Below are 17,034 nucleotides of genomic sequence, written 5' to 3' on the forward strand. Positions count from 1 at the left end.
TATATATATATATATATATATATCCACTTATGCGAGATGTAACATTATGTGATGTATATCCACTGAAGATAATTATTAAACTATATTTCAGGTAAATAGATTTCAAAAAAGATTTATTTTCTCCATTTTTCAGACAAAACTGGTTTGTAAACTACTGAAAGATGAAAGAGAGCTCACTTTAAAATATAATCAGAAAAAGTTTTTCTTCAATGTTATATTTTTTTGTGTGTGTTAAGCAATCTTATATGTATTTCTTGAATAAAAAAAAAAAATGTGGATCATGAACACTATTGATAACAGGAGTGATCTCTCCTCTGAACTTGTGTTGGTACAATATGAAGCTCAAGATTGTTGGTAGTAATGGAGTCTTTGTCTGGCAAAGCATCAAGATATAAATTGTTGATCTGAACCAAGTCCACTAGTATCAGGTCAAGTAGCTATAGACGTCGCTGCCGTACATACATAACACCTGGCGCCAAGCCTTCACATACATGAGTTGGAAGAGGAGGGTCCATCCACACTGATTCATCATTCTCTGAACATTTCTGACGAAAATGAGGAAAAAACAGATGGTGAGGTGACAATCCCAAGTAGTGCATCAGCAAAGATGGTAACCCTGATGGTACTTCACCACGATGAATCAACATGCAAATTTCAGCAGCTTGAGTATCAAAGACATTGTTGAAGTTTATTTTGAACTAGTGATGCAGGAGTTCCTTAACTGCTCGGCAGTCATGATGATGATGTTCTGTATAATGTCACCTATACCTTCTTGAAATACCTTTCAAGCTCCCATCTTGGCCATATGAAATAAGAATATCATGGTGGAAGTAGCCACACATATTCATGACAATGTTCTAGTGCGACCAAGCTTCATGCCTTCCATTCCCATTGCAATGACATTTTCAGAACAGATGAAAGATCGCGCAGTGTTCATTGTATCATCAAGTGTATCAATCACGACCCGTTAAGATGGTCGTGCAATCCTAGCTGGACGAGGTGTTTCCTTCCTGTTCTTGGGACTACTACTATTTACATACACACACACACACACACACATATATATATATATATATATATATATATATATATATATATATATATATATATATATATATATATATATATATATATATATATATATATATATATATATATTTTTTTTTTTTTTTAAACTATTCGCCATTTCCCGCATTAGCGAGGTAGCGTTAAGAACAGAGGACTGGGCCTTTTTCGGAATATCCTCACCTGGCCCCCTCCTCTGTTCCTTCTTTTGGAAAATTAAAAAAAAAAAAAAAAAACGAGAGGGGAGGATTTCCAGCCCCCCGCTCCCTCCCCTTTTAGTCGCCTTCTACGACACGCAGGGAATACGTGGGAAGTATTCTTAATCCCCTATCCCCAGGGATATATATATATATATATATATATATATATATATATATATATATATATATATATATATATATATATATATATATTTTTTTTTTTTTTTCTTTGTCGCTGTCTCCCGCGTTTGCGAGGTAGCGCAAGGAAACAGACAATAGAAAATGGCCCAACCCACCCCCATACACATGTATATACACACACGTCCACACACGCAAATATACATACCTATACATCTCAATGTACACATATATATACACACACAGACACATACATATATACCCATGCACACAATTCACACTGTCTGCCTTTATTCATTTCCATCGCCACCTCGCCACACATGGAATACCATCCCCCTCCCCCCTCATGTGTGCGGGGTAGAGCTAGGAAAAGACAACAAAGACCTCATTCGTTCACACTCAGTCTCTAGCTGTCATGCAATAATGCCCGAAACCACAGCTCCCTTTCCACATCCAGGCCCCATACAGCTTTCCATGGTTTACCCCAGACGCTTCACATGCCCTAATTCAATCCACTGACAGCACGTCAACCCCGGTATACCACATCGATCCAATTCACTCTATTCCTTGCACGCCTTTCACCCTCCTGCATGTTCAGGCCCCGATCACACAAAATCTTTTTCACTCCATCTTTCCACCTCCAATTTGGTCTCCCACTTCTCCTCGTTCCCTCCACCTCCGACACATATATCCTCTTGGTCAATCTTTCCTCACTCATTCTCTCCATGTGCCCAAACCATTTCAAAACACCCTCTTCTGCTCTCTCAACCATATATATATATATATATATATATATATATATATATATATATACATTCATTATACTTTGTCGCTGTCTCCCGCGTTAGCGAGGTAACGCAAGGAAACAGACGAAAGAATGACCCAACTTACCTACATACATATGTATATAAAGACACGTCCACACACGCACATATACATACCTATACATCCCGACGTATATATATATATATATATATATATATATATATATATATATATATATATATATATATATATATATATATATATATATATATATTTTTTTTTTTTTTTTTTTTTTTTTTTCTTTCTTTTAAACTATTCGCCATTTCCCGCGTTAGCAAGGTAGCATTAAGAACAGAGGACTGGGCCTTTGAGGGAATACCCTCACCTGGCCCAATTCTCTGTTCCTTCTTTTGGAAAATTAAAAAAAAAAAAAAAAAAACGAGAGGGGAGGATTTCCAGCCCCCCGCTCCCTCCCCTTTTAGTCGCCTTCTACGACACGCAGGGAATACGTGGGAAGTATTCTTAATCCCCTATCCCCAGGGATAATATATATATATATATATATATATATATATATATATATATATATATATATATATATATATATATATATATATATATATTCATTTATTTATTTCATTTTGCTTTATCGCTGTCTCCCGCGTTAGCGAGGTAGCGCAAGGAAACAGACAAAAGAATTTCCCAACCCGCCCACATACAAATGTATATACATACATGTCCACACACGCACAATATACATACCTATACATCTCAATGTACACATATATATACACACACAGACATATACATATATACACATGTACATAATTCATACTGTCTGCCTTTATTTGTTCCCATCGCCACCTCGCCACACATGGAATAACAACCCCCTCCCCCCTCATGTGTGCGAGGTAGCGCTAGGAAGACAACAAAGGCCCCATTCGTTCACACTCAGTCTCTAGCTGTCATGTAATAATGCACCGAAACCACAGCTCCCTTTCCACATCCAGGCCCCACACACTTTGCATGGTTTACCCCAGACGCTTCACATGCCCTGGTTCAATCCACTGACAGCACGTCAACCCCGTTATACCACATCGATCCAATTCACTCTATTCCTTGCCCTCCTTTCACCCTCCTGCATGTTCAGGCCCCGATCGCACAAAATCTTTTTCACTCCATCTTTCCACCTCCAATTTGGTCTCCCACTTCTCCTCGTTCCCTCCACCTCTGACACATATATCCTCTTGGTCAATCTTTCCCCACTCATTCTCTCCATGTGACCAAACCATTTCAAAACACCCTCTTCTGCTCTCTCAACCACACTCTTTTTATTTCCACACATCTCTCTCACCCTTACATTACTTACTTGATCAAACCACCTCACACCACATATTGTCCTCAAACATCTCATTTCCAGCACATCCACCCTTCTGCGCACAACTCTATCCATAGCCCACGCCTCGCAACCATGCAACATTGTTGGAACCACTATTCCTTCAAACATACCCATTTTTGCTTTCCGAGATAATGTTCTCGACTTCCAAACATTCTTCAAGGCTCCCAGAATTTTCGCCCCCTCCTTCACCCTATGATTCACTTCCGCTTCCATGGTTCCATCCGCTGCCAGATCCACTCCCAGATATCTAAAACACTTCACTTCCTCCAGTTTTTCTCCATTCAAACTCACCTCCCAATTGACTTGACCCTCAACCCTACTGTACCTAATAACCTTGCTCTTATTCACATTTACTCTTAACTTTCTTCTTTCACACACTTTACCAAACTCAGTTACCAGCTTCTGCAGTTTCTTACATGAATCAGCCAAGCGATGTATCATCAGCGAACAACAACTGATTCACATCCAAAGCTCTCTCATCCACAACAGACTTCATACTTGCCCCTCTTTCCAAAACTCTTGCATTCACCTCCCTAACAACCCCGTCCACAAACAAATTAAACAACCATGGAGACATCACACACCCCTGCCGCAAACCTACATTCACTGAGAACCAATCAATTTCCTCTCTTCCTACACGTACACATGCCTTACATCCTCGATAAAAACTTTTCACTGCTTCTAACAACTTGCCTCCCACACCATATATTCTTAATACCTTCCACAGAGCATCTCTATCAACTCTACCATATGCCTTTTCCAGATCCATAAATGCTACATACAAATCCATTTGCTTTTCTAAGTATTTCTCGCATACATTCTTCAAAGCAAACACCTGATCCACACATCCTCTACCACTTCTGAAACCACACTGCTCTTCCCTAATCTGATGCTCTGTACATGCCTTCACCCTCTCAATCAATACCCTCCCATATAATTTACCAGGAATACTCAACAAACTTATACCTCTGTAATTTGAGCACTCACTCTTATCCCCTTTGCCTTTGTACAATGGCACTATGCAAGCATTCCGCCAATCCTCAGCCACCTCACCATGAATCATACATACATTAAATAACCTTACCAACCAGTCAAAAATACAGTCACCCCCTTTTTTGATAAATTCCACTGCAATACCATCCAAACCTGCTGCTTTGCCGGCTTTCATCTTCCGTAAAGCTTTTACTACCTCTTCTCTATTTACCAAATCATTTTCCCTAATCCTCTCACTTTGCACACCACCTCGACCAAGACACCCCACATCTGCCACTCTATCATCAAACACATTCAACAAACCTTCAAAATACTCACTCCATCTCCTTCTCACATCACCACTACTTGTTATCACCTCCCCATTAGCCCTCTTCACTGAAGTTCCCATTTGCTCCCTTGTCTTACGCACTTTATTTACCTCCTTCCAAAACATCTTTTTATTCTCCCTGAAATTTAATGATACTCTCTCACCCCAACTCTCATTTGCCCTCTTTTTCACCTCTTGCACCTTTCTCTTGACCTCCTGTCTCTTGCTTTTATACATCTCCCACTCATTTACATTTTTTCCCTGCAAAAATCGTTCAAATGCCTCTCTCTTCTCCTTCACTAATAATCTTACTTCTTCATCCCACCACTCACTACCTTTTCTAATCAACCCACCTCCCACGCTTCTCATGCCACAAGCATCTTTTGCGCTAGCCGTCACTGCTTCCCTAAATACATCCCATTCCTCCCCCACTCCCCTTACTTCCATTGTTCTCATCTTTTTCCATTCTGTACTCAGTCTCTCCTGGTACTTCCTCACACAAGTCTCCTTCCCAAGCTCACTTACTCTCACCACTCTCTTCACCCCAACATTCTCTCTTCTTTTCTGAAAACCCCCACAAATCTTCACCTTTGCTCCCACAAGATAATGATCAGACATCCCTCCAGTTGCACCTCTCAGCACATTAACATCCAAAAGTCTCTCTTTCGTGCGTCTATCAATTAACACGTAATCCAATAACGCTCTCTGGCCATCTCTCCTACTTACATACGTATACTTATGTATATCTCGCTTTTTAAACCAGGTATTCCCAATCACCAGTCCTTTTTCAGCATATAAATCTACAAGCTCTTCACCATTTCCATTTACAGCACTGAACACTCCATGTATACCAATTATTCCCTCAACTGCCACATTACTCACTTTTGCATTCAAATCACCCATCACTATAACCCGGTCTTGTGCATCAAAACCACTAACACACTCATTCAGCTGCTCCCAAAACACTTGCCTCTCATGATCTTTCTTATATATATATATATATATATATATATATATATATATATATATATATATATATATATATATATATATATATATATATATATATTTTTTTTTTTTTTTTTCTTTGCTTTGTCGCTGTCTCCCGCGTTTGCGAGGTAGCGCAAGGAAACAGACGAAAGAAATGGCCCAACCCACCCCCATACACATGCCTTGATTCAATCCACTGACAGCACGTCAACCCCGGTATACCACATCGCTCCAATTCACTCTATTCTTTGCCCTCCTTTCACCCTCCTGCATGTTCAGGCCCCGATCACACAAAATCTTTTTCACTCCATCTTTCCACCTCCAATTTGGTCTCCCTCTTCTCCTCGTTCCCTCCACCTCCGACACATAAATCCTCTTGGTCAATCTTTCCCACTCATTCTCTCCATGTGACCAAACCATTTCAAAACACCCTCTTCTGCTCTCTCAACCACGCTCTTTTTATTTCCACACATCTCTCTTACCCTTACGTTACTTACTCGATCAAACCACCTCACACCACACATTGTCCACAAACATCTCATTTCCAGCACATCCATCCTCCTGCGCACAACTCTATCCATAGTCCGCGCCTCGCAACCATACAACATTGTTGGAACTACTATTCCGTCAAACATATCCATTTTTGCTTTCCGAGATAACGTTCTCGCCTTCCATACATTCTTCAATGCTCCCTGAACTTTTGCCCCCTCTCCCACCCTGTGACTTACTTCCGCTACCATGGTTCCATCCGCTGCCAAATCTACTTCCACATATCTAAAACACTTCACTTCCTCCAGTTTTTATCCATTCAAACTTACCTCCCAGTTAAATTGTCCATCAACCCTACTGTACCTAATAACCTTGCTCTTATTCACATTTACTCTCAGCTTTCTTCTTTCACACACTTTACCAAACTCAGTCACCAACTTTTGCAGTTTCTCACCTGAATATGCCACCAGCACTGTATCATCAACGAACAACAACTGACTCACTTCCCAAGCCCTACCATCCACAGCAGACCACATACTTGCCCCTCCCTCTAAAACTCTTTCATTCACCTCCCTAACAACCCCATCCATAAACAAATTAAACAACCATGGAGACAAAGCATCTCTATCATCTCTATGATATGCCTTCTCCAGATCCATAAATGCTACATACAAATCCATTTGCTTTTCTAAGTATTTCTCACATACATTCTTCAAAGCAAACACCTGATCCACACATCCTCTACCACTTCTGAAACCACACTGCTCTTCCCCAATCTGATGCTCTGTACATGCCTTCACCCTCTCAATCAATATCCTCCCATAAAATTTCCCAGGAATACTCAACAAACTCATGCCTCTGTAGTTTGAACACTTATCTTTATTCCCTTTGCCTTTGTATAATAGCGCTATGCATGCATTCCGCCAATTCTCAGGCACCTCATCATGATCCATACATACATTGAATATCCTCACCAACAAGTCAACAACACAGTCACCCCCTTTTTTAATAAATTCCACAGCAATACCATCCAAACCCGCTGCCTTGCCGGCTTTCATCTTCCGCAAAGCTTTCACTACTTCTCTATTTACCAAATCATTCTCCCTAACCCTCTCACTTCGCACAATACCTCAAGCAAAACGCCCTATATCTGCCACTCTATCATCAAACACATTCAACAAACCTTCAAAATACTCACTCCATCTCCTTCTCACTTCATCACTATTTGTTATCACCTCCCAATTAGCCCCTTCACCGATGTTCCCATTTGTTCTCTTTTCTTATGCACGTTATTTACCTCCTTCCAAAACATCTTTTTATTCTCCCTAAAATTCAATGATACTCTCACCCTAACTGTTATCTGCCCTCTTTTTCACCTTTTCCACCTTTCTCTTGACCTCCTGCCGATTTCTTTCATACATCTCCCAGTCATTTGCACTCCTTCCTTGCAAGTATCGTCTAAACGCCTCTCTTTTCTTTTTCTCTGACAACTTTACTTCTTCATCCCACCATTCACTACCCTTTCTAATCTGCCCATCTCCCACCTTTCTCCTGCCAGATGCATCTTTTGCGCAAGCCATCACTGCTTCTCTAAATACATACCATTCCTCATCCACTCACCTCACGTCATTTGCTCTCACCTTTTGCCATTCTACACTCTCTCTCGTGGTACTTCCTCACATAAGTCTCCTTCTCAAGCTCACTTACTCTCACCACTCTCTTCTCCCAAACTTTCTCTCTTCTTTTCTGAAAACCTCTACAAACCTTCACCTTCGCCTCCACAAGATAGTGATCAGACATTCCTCCAGCTGCCCCACTCAGCACATAAACATCCAAAAGTCTTTCTTTTACATGCATATCAGTTAACATGTAATCCAATACTGCCCTTTGACCACTCTCCTATTCACATATGCATATCTATACATATCTCTCTTTTCAAACCAGGTATTCCCAATCACCAGTCTTTTTTCAGCACACAAATCCACAATCTCTTTCATATTTCCATTTACTACACTGAACACACTATGTACACCAATTATACCCTCAAGTGCCACATTACTCACCTTCCCATTTAAATCACCTATCACTGGTACCTGGTCTCGTGTATCAAAGCTGCTAACACGCTCACTCAGCTGCTCCCAAAACACTTGCCTCTCATGATCTCTCTTCTCATGACCAGGTGTATAGGCCCCAATAATCACCCATCTCTCTCCATCCACATTCAGTTTTACCCATATCAATCCAGAGTTTACTTTCTTACACTCTATCACATACTTCCAGAACTCCTGCTTCAGGAGTAGAGACACTCCTTCCTTTGCTCTTGTCCTCTCACCAACCCTTGACGCGGAAAACAGCGATTAAGTATAATAAAGATAATAAAAATGATAATAATGATAATGATAATGATGATAATTATGATGATGATAATGATAATAATGATAATTATAATAATTATAATGATAATAATATCCCTGGGGATCGGGGAGAAAGAATACTTCCCACCTTTTCCCCGCGCGTCTTAGAAGGCGTCTAAAGGGGAGGAGAGCGGGGAGCTAGAAACCCTCCCGTCCTTGTATTTTGACTTTTTAAAAGGGAAAGAGAAGGAGTCACGCGGGGAGTGCTCATCCTCCTCGAAGGCTCAGATTGGGGTGTTTAAAAGTGTGTAACCAAGATGAGAAAAAAGGAGAGATAGGTAGTATGTTTGAGGAAAGAAACATGGATGTTTTGGCTCTGAGTGAAACGAAGCTCAAGGGTAAAGGGGAAGAGCGGTTTGGAAAGGTTTTGGGAGTAAAGTCAGGGTTTGGTGAGAGGACAAGAGCAAGGGAAGGAGTAGCACTATTCCTGAAACAGGAGTTGTGGGAGTATGTGATTGAGCGTAAGTAAGTATACTAGACTGATATGGGTAAAACTGAAAGTGCATGGAGAGAGATGGGCGATTATTGGTGCCTATGCACTTGGACATGAGAAGAAAGATCATGAGAGGCAATTGTTTTGGGAGCAGCTGAATGAGTGTGTTAGCAGCTTTGATGCACGAGACCGGGTTATAGTGATAGGTGATTTGAATGCAAAGGTGAGTAATGTTGCAGTTGAGGATATAATTTGTGTATATTTGTGTGCTGAGAAAGGACTGGTGATTGCGAATACCTGATTTAAAAAGAGAGATATACATAAGTATACGTACGTAAGTAGGAGAGATGGCCAGAGAACATTATTGGATTACGTGTTAATTGATGGGTGCGTGAAAGAAACTCTTTTGGATGTTAATGTGCTGAGAGGTGCAACTGGAGGGATGTCTGATCAGTATCTTGTGGAGGAGAAGGTGAAGGTTTGTAGAGGTTTTCAGAAAAGAAGGGAGAACGTTGGAGTGAAAGGCGCGTAAGGAATAGAGTGAATTGGAACGATGTGGTATACTGGGGTCGACGTGCTGTCAGTGGATTGAACCAGGGCATGTGAAGCGTCTGGGTAAACCATGGAAAGTTTTGTGGGGCCTGGATGTGGAAAGAGAGCAATGGTTTCTGTGCATTACACATGACAGCTAGAGACTGAGTGTGAACGAATGTGGCCTTTGTTGTCTTTTCCTAGCGCTACCTCGCGCGCGCGCTGGGGGATGGGATGCCATTTCATGTGTGGCGGGATGGCTACGAGAATGGATGAAGGCAGCATGTATGAATATGTACATGTGTATATATGCATCTTTCTGTGTATGTATATGTGTGTATACGTTGAAATGTATAGGTATGTATATGTGCGTGTGTGGGCGTTTATGTATGTGTGGGAGGCTTGGGCCATTCTTTCGTCAGTTGATATACATCGAAGAGACGAAGCTAGGACGCTATATGGTAAACATGCGATTGTCTAAGACAGACAACGAGCGTATCATAAACTTATTATGTGGACAAGAAGGTAAATTGTTTACAAATTTTATCAACAATAAAGTTATCCAATTTGTATAGACATTCACTAACATTAAGGTTATCATTGTTTGTGTATTCAATAATAGTAGATTCAATGTTGTTTCTCGTGGTACTGGAGTTAGACTTAATAACTGAGATGGCATTACTCCAGTCAATACAATGATCATAGTAGCTTTTAACGTGATTAAACAAGGCATTTGAATCTTGTTTGTCTTGTTCTAATACTATATCTATGTTGCTTAAGTTTAACAAAGATCCTTACCAGTTTCCAAGAACTAATCCCTTTTTACCATTTTTTTGGCTTAGCTCTTCAGCTTGGTGAAGCATTCCCCCATTCCCTCCCCTAAATTTTATTTGTGTTTATTTTCTGTGTGTTTACTCTTTTTGTTGTGTTTACAGAGTCAAGTGAGTGTTGACCGGTGTTTCTGATGTTGCTGCATCATTGGCACATCTCACGAAGGCTGGTGGTGGGACAGAACTGTGCTCCCAACCGAGAGATGACAGCAGCAGAACTCAACCCAGCTTGGTACGTCCGCCCCACTCTACTGTGTGGAGCTTTTCTGTCTGATTAGCTGCCTCGTATTTTTTTTTTTAGAGAAGATGTCAGGTGTTGAAAGTACCTTTTGTGTAGGGTAGTACGCCATCCCAGAATCTGGGGTACTTATGACGACCCCTTGGGAAGAGACCACTTCCTCATCTGTCTTTCTTATATATGCGACAAAAGTACCAGACCGTCTCCGTTTAGTTTTTATTATAAGAAAGCAGACTGAGGGTCATTCTCAAGACCAGCCGTCCTACATATATCCGGAGATGACACTGACACAAAGGTCGATAATGTAACCAATACCATCCTCAGGGCTGCTGAGGCCTCTATTCCTAAGATCCTACATTATCCACAAAGCACAGAGTTCCTTGGTGGACACCAGATGGCCGAAATGCAATGCGTGAGCGCGATATGGGATACAGGATGGTCGAGAAACAGCCTCAGATAACAACTTCATTACATATAAACAAGCGAGGACTCAGGCAAGAAGAACAATATGACAAGCCAAGAGAGACTCCTGGCGTGGCTATGTTTCAACTGTCAACAAGGACACACCCAGCAGTCAGGTCTGGTCCACAATCAAGAAAATAACAAGAAAATATTAACAACCTTCCATCCCCCAACTTACCACGCAAGACGGCACCATAGACGACCCAATTGACATAGCTAACGCTGTCGCCGGGAGATTCTCAGACATAAGTAGCTCAGCCAGTTACGATCGACGGGTTTTACACCACAAACGTCAGGCCGAGCAGACACTGATTGACTTTGCCACAGATGAAAATATTTATTTATATTTATATATTATACTTTGTCGCTGTCTCCCGCGTTTGCGAGGTAGCGCAAGGAAACAGACGAAAGAAATGGCCCAACCCACCCCCATACACATGTATATACATACGTCCACACACGCAAATATACATACCTACACAGCTTTCCATGGTTTACCCCAGACGCTTCACATGCCTTGATTCAATCCACTGACAGCACATCAACCCCGGTATACCACATCGCTCCAATTCACTCTATTCCTTGCCCTCCTTTCACCCTCCTGCATGTTCAGGCCCCGATCACACAAAATCTTTTTCACTCCATCTTTCCACCTCCAATTTGGTCTCCCTCTTCTCCTTGTTCCCTCCACCTCCGACACATATATCCTCTTGGTCAATCTTTCCTCACTCATCCTCTCCATGTGCCCAAACCACTTCAAAACACCCTCTTCTGCTCTCTCAACCACGCTCTTTTTATTTCCACACATCTCTCTTACCCTTACGTTACTTACTCGATCAAACCACCTCACACCACACATTGTCCTCAAACATCTCATTTCCAGCACATCCATCCTCCTGCGCACAACTCTATCCATAGCCCACGCCTCGCAACCATACAACATTGTTGGAACCACTATTCCTTCAAACATACCCATTTTTGCTTTCCGAGATAATGTTCTCGACTTTCACACATTCTTCAAGGCCCCCAGAATTTTCGCCCCCTCCCCCACCCTATGATCCACTTCCGCTTCCATGGTTCCATCCGCTGCCAGATCCACTCCCAGATATCTAAAACACTTCACTTCCTCCAGTTTTTCTCCATTCAAACTCACCTCCCAATTGACTTGACCCTCAACCCTACTGTACCTAATAACCTTGCTCTTATTCACATTTACTCTTAACTTTCTTCTTCCACACACTTTACCAAACTCAGTCACCAGCTGAGTTTGGTAAAGTGTGTGGAAGAAGAAAGTTATCCCTGGGGATAGGGGTGAAAGAATACTTCCCACATATTCCTCGCGTGTCGTAGAAAGCGACTAGAGGGGACGGGAGCGGGGGGCCAGAAATCCTCCCCTCCTTGTATTAACTTTCTAAAATGGGAAACAGATGAAAATATACCATACAATAATACCTTTACCCTTCAGGAATTACTTCTCGCCCTGAAATCCTGTAAAGGTTCCAGCCCAGGACCCAGCGGGATAACCTACGAGATGATTCAACATCTTAGTCAGGCCAACCTGACTAAGATGTTAGCTCTGTACAATGAGATTTGGACGTCACGAATGTTTCCAGACTCCTGGCACTTTGTGCACGACATCCCCATCCAAAAGGTTCTGGACGCCTTACGAACCAATTCGTTTTGATCTATTGCACTGACAAGCAACATTTACAAGGTCATGGAAAGAATGGTTAATAAAAGGCTTATTTTTTAAATAGAATCCCGGAATTTATCAAATGATCAACAGTATGCATACCGTAAACACAGAGGCACAATAGATCATTTAACGAATTTAGAACATAACATTTCAGACACTTATATAAAGAAAGATTTTCTTAATTGCAGTTTTCTTACATTTGGAAAAAGATTTTGACATGTCATGGCCAAACAGAATCTTAAGCAAACTTTATGCTATTGGTTTAAGAGGTTCTTTACCTATTTTTGTTCAAAACTTTTTAAATAACAGAACATTTGCTGTCAAGATTGCTGCATCTAACGTAATCTCGGACACATTTGTCCAAGAAAACGGGGTGCCGGAAGGCAGCGTTCTGAGCCCAACATTATTTAATGATCAATGATATGCTGTCTCAAGCTTCCGTCCCTCGAAACCTTAAATACTCACTTTATGCTGATGATTGTGGCACATCCTCGCCTGATGCACAGTTGTCGGCTGAACGGATTCAAGTTACACTTGAATCCGTTCATCGTTGGGCGTTACAGTGGAAAGTTAAGTTGTCACCAGCTAACGGTGTCGCGGTTGTTTTTACCCATAAAATAAAATCCCGAATTTACAGCTAAAATTAGACCACAACCCGATTCCCTTCTGTAATAACGTAAGGTTTCTTGGACGAAACTTTGACCAAAGATTTGGAAAAAGCATATAGATTATTTGATTATAAATTGAAATAAAAGGTTAAACATTCTTAAGTGTCTCTCGGGTTCATTTTGGGGAGCCGACAGGAAATCTTTATTAATGTTGTACAAGACCATTATCAGAAGTAAACTAGACTATGGCTCTCAGGTGTATGCTCCAGCGAGCCACTTTACCCTGAGAAGGTTGGATGTCTTACAGAATAAATGCCTGCGACTGTGTCTTGCAGCTCTGTCATGTACCAGAGTTCCATAACTGGAAGTTGAGGCCAAAGTACCTCGTCTCCGGCTGCTGCGTCCAGATGAATTAACGTTAAAGTGTTGTGTTGTGATGACCAGAAGACATACTACTGCCTGGCACAACAGTTCCTCTATAGAGGCGTCAGGACCCTGGCCCTCAGAATACACTTCCTCGGTGACAATTCTGATCTAGAAGTGAAAAGTGAACAAGCTGGTTAGCAATAGACTATCTCCTTGGGAGGAGTCCAGAATAAACATTAGACCAACAAGTTCCATGTGAGGTAAAGTATCGCGCCGGAGAGTGAGGTACATCAGCGATTCCGTGACATCATTATGGATCATTTATCATATGTCCACTTCTACACAGATGGTTCCAAGACACAGGTGAATGTGTGGGTCGAACCAATGTTCTCTGAGGTACAACTACGAACCATACAACTGTTTTCTGCACGGAATGACTTGCTGTTGATAAGGCCATAGATTATATAATTAATTCAGTAATTTTTACCGATTTGTTATCATCATTTAAAGCTATAAACTCTAGTTGTATTGAGTCAAATGAATTTCAGGGCAACATTATTAATAAATCAAATGTATGTAACAAAGATAATATTTCGATCTATGTGGCTGGTGTGTCATTGCAACATTCACGACAACAATAAACAGGCAGACAGCTTGACTAAGGCGACCTCAGAACTCGAGGAGGTGGTTCGGATCCCCCGAGAGCTGGGGTTCTGCCTTTCCTTGGGAAAAGATTCAATATTTCTTGTGGTCAGTGTGGACCAGCCTGACTCTACTAAGCAAATATAAACCACAAGTGGATAACTGGACGACCCTGTACAGGAAGAACAACCGTACATCACATACAACACCCACCTACAACCGTACATCACATACAACATCCACCTACAACCGTACATCACATACAACATCCACCTACAACCGTACATCACATACAACACCCACCTACAACCGTACATCACATACAACACCCACCTACAACCGTACATCACATACAACATCCACCTATGAACCGTACATCACATACAACACCCACCTACAACCGTACATCACATACAACACCCACCTACAACCGTACATCACATACAACACCCACCTACAACCGTACATCACATACAACACCCACCTACAACCGTACATCACATACAACAACCACCTACAGCCGTACATCACATACAACACCCACCTACAACCGTACATCACATACAACATCCACCTACAACCGTACATCACATACAACATCCACCTACAACCGTACATCACATACAACACCCACCTACAACCGTACATCACATACAACACCCACCTACAACCGTACATCACATACAACATCCACCTATGAACCGAAACTTTCCTGCAAGATGTGAAACCTGTCGATGCAGTGTGATGATAGACCATCTCTTCACACAGTGTAAGAAATATCATGAAAACAGGAAGAAGCTGATCACTTGTTTGAAAAACAAAAAAACAACTTCATCATCTACAATCTACTTGGTGATGATAACAACATAATTCAATCAATTGTTCATCTTTCTCGTAGAAACGTAAATAATCAAGATGATATAAGGTGGTTCGTTGGCTCGACTCTGTGCCGGAGCTGGCTTCAGGGTGTGGCTGCTTTCGTTCTGGTCTGGTTGTGTGGTGGACAAGGCAATTTGATCATTATGCTGTTGGCCAGGAGCGGGGGTGGTTCGACCTGGGGTTGGTTCCGTTTTGGTGTCCGGCTGACGAGTTGCCGAAGCCATTATGTTATATATATGTTTCATGTTTTGGTGAAGGATTATCTCTAATCTATCCTATCTTTTTTGCAGTCCTTCTGGCAGCTGCACAAGTGGATGTTGTGCCGACTGGGTATTGTTTGCTGCCACGTCCACACAATAACCACTAACCAGCTTTCTTCCATTCCTTATTTATTCTTATTTTATTTCTATATATTTTTTCCCTATAGGACCAGGTAGGATTTATAGTTGCTGATGTAATTATTATGTAGGGTCAACAATCAAACAGGGTTGCAGGCCTAATGACCTTACTTATAGGTCGCTGGCCGTTAAACCCAACAAAAGAATTACCATTCTGCCCAACGGAAAACTTATCACAATTTATACATGGTACTTTATAGATGCATTCAGGAGAATTTTCTGGTGATTCCTGATTGATATTTTTTATAGTATTATTGTTGCTGATAGCAACATTTACATTAACGGATTTAAACAACATGGGGAGAAAAGTAAAATTATCATTAAAAGGGAAAACTAAAAGATTCTTGGTGTCAATGGGAGGTTTGGGCTCAACTCTATGATTTCTTTGCAAACTTAAAAGATTTAATAATGTAAGCTCTAGGGTACTTTAACTTGGATCCAATGGAATATATCTTCTCAAACTCATTAATATACTCTGGACTGCAAATACGTAACGTACTAAGGAACATAGATTGAAATGATGATAATTTAACTCTGTCATGATGAGTAATAACAGATATATGAGCATACATTGGTAGGTTTTCTGTATATGCAAAACATAAACTTGTTTCCTTGCCTATGGATCACGCAATCTAAAAATAGTACCATACCATTATTTCAGTTCCCATGTTGCTTAAATCCTTTAATGTAAACGTTGCCATTAGCAACAATTATACTATAAAGAATATCTTAATCAGGAATTCACTAGAAAATTCTAGATGCATCTATAAAGTGCCATGTGGAAATTGTGATAAATTTTATGTTGGTCAGGCTGGTAAGGATCTTTCTGTAAGACTTAAGCAACATGAATATAGTATAAGAACGGGACAAGAATCAAATGTCTTGTTTAATCACGTTAAAAACTATGATCATTGTATTGACTGGAGTAACGCCATCTCAGTTATTGAGTCTAACTCCAGTACCACGAGAAATGTCATTGAATCTTCTATTAATAAATACACAAACAATGATAACCGTAAATTAGTGAAGGTCTATACAAATTGGACAGCTTAATCGTTGATAAAATTTGAAAACAATTCCCCTTCTTGTCCAAGTAATAAGTTTATGAACGCTCGTTGTCTGTCTTGGACAATCACGTTTACCAAATGGCGTCCTAGCTACGTCTGTTCGTTGTATATCAACTTACTTATA

At 40.9% G+C, this 17,034-nt stretch overlaps 1 pseudogene; it reads right to left on the bottom strand.

The window, feature by feature from the left end:
- Positions 1 to 231: 231 nt before the first annotated feature.
- On the bottom strand, positions 232 to 10,587 carry LOC139757462 (piRNA biogenesis protein EXD1-like; annotated as a pseudogene).
- Positions 10,588 to 17,034: the final 6,447 nt, after the last annotated feature.

This window comes from Panulirus ornatus, chromosome 26, assembly GCF_036320965.1.
Source record: "Panulirus ornatus isolate Po-2019 chromosome 26, ASM3632096v1, whole genome shotgun sequence".
Classification (NCBI taxonomy): Eukaryota; Metazoa; Arthropoda; class Malacostraca; order Decapoda; family Palinuridae; genus Panulirus; species Panulirus ornatus.